This window comes from Zingiber officinale, chromosome 2B, assembly GCF_018446385.1.
Source record: "Zingiber officinale cultivar Zhangliang chromosome 2B, Zo_v1.1, whole genome shotgun sequence".
NCBI lineage: Eukaryota > Viridiplantae > Streptophyta > Magnoliopsida > Zingiberales > Zingiberaceae > Zingiber > Zingiber officinale.
This window is the reverse complement of record NC_055989.1, coordinates 68656943-68664260: the sequence shown is the minus strand read 5'-3', so window position 1 is coordinate 68664260 and position 7318 is coordinate 68656943. Positions and strand designations below refer to the sequence as shown.

Below are 7318 nucleotides of genomic sequence, written 5' to 3'. Positions count from 1 at the left end.
ACCTTACCAACTTTTTCCACTAGATCTTGAGGCACTTGATGTCCATCACCATCAAAGAGTGCGTAGCTGAAAAATAGAAGTAAATTTGTCTCCATAAGATTATAGTCTCCATGATCAGTGATATCTGTTAGTTATTCAGTTAACCATTACCTCTGCAAGTCATGATCATACAAGACAGAATTGTCACCAGAAGTCAGATTGATGTTAGGTTTTCTATCCCAACTGTGTAAGAAGTTACTTCCTTAGAATTGCAATCCCCTATCATTTTCATTTCATAGCTTAAGTGCAACGATAAAATTATTGTCGCATGACCTGGTAATCACTGGTTCAAATTTAAGGAAACAAGAGGAATTTTGTGCACTGGGTTGTTTCTCTAATGAACACAGAGTGCAAATTCTACTTACACATCAGGACAAGCGACCTTGTTATTGCTGCATTTCTCCCATTTCACAACTTGATCAGACCACTCTCCCTGTTGTTCAACTAAAAGCTTTAATCAAAACTAACACAAAGACATCAAAAAAAAAAAACTCACGGAAAATTATCTCACAGTGATGTTTTGTTTGAGTGCGTCGAGAAATTCCTCCACAACATTGTCGTAAAATCGATCTCCTGCTGTCTCAATAATATATCTTTATCCCAGACCTGCATTGCAGCATATATCCGCACATGAAAATTAGTGTGAAAAATGGTGAAAGAGATTTTCAAAAAAATAAACCAAATTCCTACTTTATGGAGCTCTGATTTCCTTCTAAACCAATGCACTGGGATCGTATTTCCTCCTCTATCAGAAGTAAATCCTACATGAAGAGGCTAAACAATTCCGAATCGACATCAGTTGGTGCAAATAACTGAAGAAAGCAATTAAGAAATAGTCTCTTCTACCTGATGGATGTCACCCATTAAGTGAGAAAGGAATAGAAGTGCTTCAGTGAGATTATCTAGATTACAGGTAAAAAAAAACAGAGGAAATGAATTAAGTAGAAATGATATCAATATAACATAGGACATAGAAACTATCTTTGATATATTAATTACATTGTGATTCATCGGCAGAGCTTCCATAGGTGAGAAGCTGATTAGTATAATTAGTGATGGCACCTGAGACACACCTCCCTTTCACACCATCTTCATCTTTGCAATCCCCTGATCATAACCAACAACATATCATTGCTAATACTAGAACGATATTGTATGGACTAGAATAAACACAATCAAAGCATGCATGAACACTAACTGTTGTAATTATAAGTGCAAAGATCCTCAGGGGTATCAATGTAGTGAAGTTTCGACGACCAATGGTATCGAAACTTGATTGTATCTGCCCAAGAGCAAAGGGTGCTTAGGTCGTTCTCTGCGTAGGCAGGGAGTAGTTCTTTAACTGCTGCAACTGCTGACTCACTTAAACGATCCTGGGTAATCTGGCAAATAATCTGGTGGCCGACAATTCCCCATCCATAAGTGAAGGCTGGGAATGCTAAGAGTAGGAAGAAAGAGGCCAGCGTGTGAGAATTGAAGTAGAAGCCCATTTCTGTGATCTGGTGGTTGTGGCCTCAAATGAGATGAATCCGAGAGATTATATTGCAACACTTTTGAGTTCAGTCTTTGTCATATACACTGAAAGGGAAGGTGGAAGTAGACGAGCAAGAAAGTTAATGCAAAGCTGTAATTGTATTTTGAGGAAAGTTAATGCAAAGTTGTAATTGTATTTTGAGGAAAGTTAATGCAAAGCTGTAATTGTATTTTGAGGCAAGAAACGCTTTGGCATGTAATGGAAACAAAAACACAAAAAAAAGAAGCATACCAGGCTGCTCCCAGGTTTTGGAGCAGGAGGGTCTCCTCCAACGGAAGCGAACGCTCCGCTAACGAGCTCGGAACCCCCTCAGACCAGATACACCCACCGCCATCCCCATGGAGGACCGACGTCGGCAACTCATCGGCGATGCGGAAACCGGCACCGTCGGGTCTATCGAGGACACCACGATGACGAAGATGGGGAATCTCATCCAATAGATTATCGATATCGAGCTCCTCCGCTCTCTTTCCCATTATCACGTCTCGCTCCTCCAAAAGTCTGGCAGAATCAGGAAAGAAACGGGATAAGAGGAGGATTAGGGTTCGACGACCAGGATTTGTGGCACGGGGAGCCTTCGCGGAGGCGAAGAAGAAGAGTGTGGAGCAAGAAGACGATAGAAGGGGCTTTATACAGAGGAATGCGAAGAGGGCGAGCCCAGAGTACCGTAGACGGCGAGAAGATGCAGGAGTATCTAGGGTTTTCGACGAGAAGATGCAGGAGGAAGAAGTAGAGGACACTTACTGTTAGTGGATTTCATGTAGGAGGTCTTGCCGGTGAGGGCGTCCTTAATGGACTCGTGGACTGCTGCTGCTCCTACGCGGCTCCGGTGAGCGAGAGATTGTGAGAAAAGAGAAAAGAGGGACGGATTGAGAAGATAAAAGGGTGGAATGCGGCGGCAAAAAACTTTCGGGGAGAGGGAAAGAAAAAAAGCGGGGCAAAAATTGGCGAAGGGGAAAAAACGGCGAAGGAAAAAAAACACCAGTATTCAACATCACTTAAGACAACGGCTTTTAAAAACTGTTGTCGTAATCCAAAAAAAAAGCGCACATAGACAACAGTTTTCAAAAACTGTTGTTGTAGCATTTAAAAACCGTTGTCGTAGTCTTAAAAAAACATAAATAGACAACGGTTTTTAAAAACTGTTGTCGTAGGCCAAAAAAATTGCTAAAAGACAACGGTTTTGGTTAAAACCGTTGTTAAAAGGCAAAAAGACAACGGTTTGGTATAAAACCGTTGTCGTTTGAGTGTTGTTGAATGACGTTTTTCTTGTAGTGCGATCATGTTTGACATGTTGTATCCTTATATGCATATGGTGTGTGTGATGTAATAATTAGGAATTATTATTATTTTATTTTTCACTGCGTATATTTACGAAAAGTGTTCTAGCATGCACTCGTATCAGGCATATCTCAACAAGTTATACTTCCTTTGACTAGACTTGAGGGAAGGCTAGTGATATGGTGTATAATAAGCGGACCTAGGAAATGACTTGGCAGTCAAAGTCAGGGTGACATGGTAGTCAAAGTCATAGCGATGTGACAGTCAAAGTCAATATAGGAATGTACTTCCCATCTAGCTTCATGGTTTAACTGGTGTCAAGGCTCTTGGGTCTCACCCGATCAAATTACAAGTCATGCTGGTGTTACGAACAGTTAAAGGGTTGCCCTCTATCACAGGGCCCCCCGGTCATACATTTCTATATTACACAAGTCATTTCCTAACATTAATTTGGGAGAACCCTCTAAACTCTAATTAGTTTCCCTTGTAGGGAATTGATCTCCGTTTTAAGAAAACGTTGTAGAGAGTAAGGGATACCTTCTGTCACAAGGTCCCATGGTTTTACAATCCAAGACTCTTCTCCTACATGGTGATCAAAGCCCTACATCTACATGAATTGACCTCACACACATTTTGTCAAATACATACAAGGCACAACACACATAAAACATGATATAAACACTTCATGGCATAGGAAAATGTCCAAATACATAGTTCATACATCACAATCACATCACAACTACTTCCTACATCCTAGATCTGGAGATCTACTCCATTATAAGGGATTTACAACCAAAGACAATAGGTAAAGCAATTTACAACTCAATACATGGAGATAGAGAGAAGAGAAAGCTTATCATTGAAGCGTAGCATCCTTGGAGGCATTCCCTTGCTCCGAAGGTGAATGGATCAGCTAAGATAGAAGATCTAGGGTTCCCCCAAGGGAGAGAACCATTCTCCAAGAAATAGGGGTGAGCCCCAAGCCAAAGATTCCTAAAAAGGGAGAAAGGCCCCTTAAAAAGGGATGGGCAAGGGCTCCACATGGCCCGTGCCACGGTTGTGTGGAATCCACACGGCAAAGGTCTGCCTCAGTGACATGACCATTTGGAACCATACAACTAGGTTCTTCTTAGCCTCTAATCAAGTGACACGGCCATGTGGTTTCACACGGTCGTGTTCCTCTTTGTCTTGGATGAGTGGCATGGTTGTGTGGGATCATATTACCGTGAGTTGCACCTCCTCTGGTTCGGCCACACGACCGTGTGGATTTATACTGTAACAACCCACCTCCTACTGATGCTAGGTTGCGAGGCCGGACCGTCACATTATGCTGTTGCTAAACTATTCTTAATGTGCGGAAAACTGATCTAATTTAAAATTTCTTTATGCTAATGCAATTTCTTTGTTCTACATGTGCTAAGGGATGGGATCTAAGGTATACATGACATATCTTTCATCCCCCATGGTCAAGGAGCTACAACTAAAGGATTTCTAGTCAAACTCTAGCTTCCCGATCGATTGAGCTTATCACTCAATCAATTGGAGCTATTGGATCGATCCACTGATCGATTCAGCTTGCTACTGTGCACGGAGGTCCCGTCTGGATCGATCGGCTGATCGATCCAGTTTGGCCAATTGATCCAGTGATCAATTCCAGAGCTCTCTGTTCGCGACAGAACACTACTGGATCGATCTGCTGATCGATCCAGGAGCTTACTGTTCACGGAACAAGCTGCCCAATCGATCAGCTGATCAATTGAGGAGCCTCCAATCGATCGGCTAATCGATTGGGGTTTCTGATTTCGCATCAGAAGTCTGATTTCAGCACTGTTTCGTGCTCAAATCACATATATCAACTCTATAAGCAAAAAAACAAAGCTACTAGACCTACCATTACTCATGGCTAGCTAGCTAAGATCATGACAATCAGTAATCTAAGCATAACTATCGCAATTCAAGACAATTAACTAAAAGTGCAGAAAAGTAACACTACAAGAAATACTAAGTTCTTAAGTTGCTAGTTTCTCCAAAGATCTTTATTCCAAGTTCCTATCCACACACATCTTCATTGCATTGTCCTCCAGCCTTCGCTAATTCATCTTTCCTTTACCTTTATCTGCAGTATAAGGAAAAGAAGTATCTGTAAGCTTGGGAGCTTAGTAATAAACCATCTACCTCACAGAACATGCATACGATGCAATTTATGCTTTTAAAACATGCTATTTGAAATATATGCTGAACATGTTAGAGCATGGCATGGCATACTATCATACAAAACATAGAAATCAAAAGCTGATCATGGCAATATTTTCTAGTATCAACAAGATAGAACTAAACTAATACAACAGGTAACTAAACTAATGCTAAGCTAATACAAATTATGAACTGTAATCACATAACTAAATTGTGAAGCTTTGAAAAACTATTTATCATAAATAGATGAAAATACTAATCATGCTGCTGATGGGCCCGACAACTGTACTTGCTATGCGCGCATCCCTAACTAGACCCGAGGTAGCAAATCCCGAATCTAGTAGGGTTTTACTAGGTTATCTAAACCTAGGGACGACTATCGGAGCCCAACCCAAGGACATCTAGTCCAGTACAGTGCCACTGATAAAAGTAAAATACTGGATCATAAGCTAATTAATTTATCTTGCTTTTACTAGGTTATCTGAACCTAGAGCTAGGTTATCTGAACCTAGAGGCGACTATGGGAGCCCACCCATTGGACCGTAGTCCTATATAAGCTGAAGCAAGACTAAATATACTATTTTAATGCTTCTACTGCATTTACTGAGCTATTAAAATGCCTACTGTAGCATTTTACTGAGCTAAACATTTTATCAAACACTTGGTGTGCACTAGAACACACCTTACGTACTGAAAATCTGCATACGACTAAACTAATGCATAAAAACATACGAATAGCTACTTATACTGCAGGTGAGGGGTCTCTTACCTCCTGCGCTAGTTTTCTTACAATTCTAGTCGCTAGTTTTCCGGTGAAGAAGATCTTTTCGACGATCTCCTTGCGTCTACGTGTTCTTCTCTCGGAGAGGAGCGTTCTCGTGCCGGAGTTGTCGCTGGAAGGTGCTCCTATAGCCCTTGGGATGAAACCCTAGGTTCCTTGGAGGTTGAGGTGCCGTGAGGTTTGGAAGAAGAGAGGTTCGGCGGAATTAGGGTGAGGAGAGGAAAAGCTTTCGATGAAAACTAATAACTCCTCACTTAATTTTTCCTATTTATATTAAGTAGTTTATTCGGCCAACTAAACCTTAAATATAACTATTTCCCTCTTCTTTCAGCACACCCCTGCTGGGGCCTCCTGGTTACTAGAGTTGTCTATAAGACATAGGGTCTCATAGGTCTCGGGTTCAATTCCCGCTTAGGGTATTTTATGTTTCTATTTATTTTTGCTACTTCTGCTACTCTAAAAATTCTATAAAAATATCCTAGAATTCTAGAAAATTAGTAGAATATTTCTAATAATGTATTTGGAAATTTTCGGACGTTACAACCCCCCATACCTTATAAAAAGTTCATCCTCGAACTTAGAATAACTCTGGGTACTTCTGTCTCATACTGGCTTCTGTCTCCCAAGTTGCCTCTTCTGCTGTGTGACTTTGCCAAATAACTTTTACTAATGGTACTTCCTTGTTCCATAATTTCTTAACTGCTTGGTCTATTATCTGAATAGGCCTACTGTCATAGCTGAGGTCTTCGCAGACTTGTACCGATTGGGGCTCAATCACCTGGGTGGCATCTGGGATATGCTTCTTCAGCATAGAAACATGAAATACGTTATGGATAGCTGACATCTCCTGGGGTAGTTTTAGTTCATATGCTACCTTGCCAACTCTTCTGGTGATAAGGTATGGTCCCACATATCTGGGACTTAATTTGCCCTTCTTCCCAAAACGCATTACTCCCTTCATGGGAGCCACTCGGAGAAATACTGTATCCCCAACTGAAAACTCTAAGGGTCTGTGTCGTGTATCAGCATAGCTTTTCTGGTGGCTCTGTGCTGTCTCTATCCTCTGGCGGATCTGCTATATAGTTGCTGTGGTATCTGCTACTAGATCTGTCTGGAGTTCTAGCTCCTTCTGTTCACCACTTTCATACCAGCAGATTGGAGATCTACACCTCCGCCCGTAGAGTGCCTCGTAGGGTGTCATACCGATAGTGGCCTGATAGCTATTGTTGTATGCAAATTCTGCTAAACTCAGATATTTGCACCAACTTCCCTTGAAGTCTAGGGCACATGCGCGGAGCATATCTTCGAGTACCTGATTTACTCGCTCCGTCTGACCATCTGTCTGAGGATGGAAAACTGTGCTGAATCTTAACTTAGTGCCCAATGCTGACAGTACACACTCCCAGAAGTGTGATGTGAACCTACTATCTCTGTCTGATATAATGGTCCGTGGGACTCTATGTAGTCTAACGATCTCCTTGAGATACAAC

The 7318-nt window shown here is 41.5% G+C and overlaps 1 pseudogene; it reads right to left on the bottom strand.

The window, feature by feature from the left end:
• Nucleotides 1-400: 400 nt before the first annotated feature.
• LOC122048328 lies at nt 401-1529 on the bottom strand (annotated as a pseudogene).
• Between the last annotated feature and the right edge of the window lie 5789 nt (nt 1530-7318).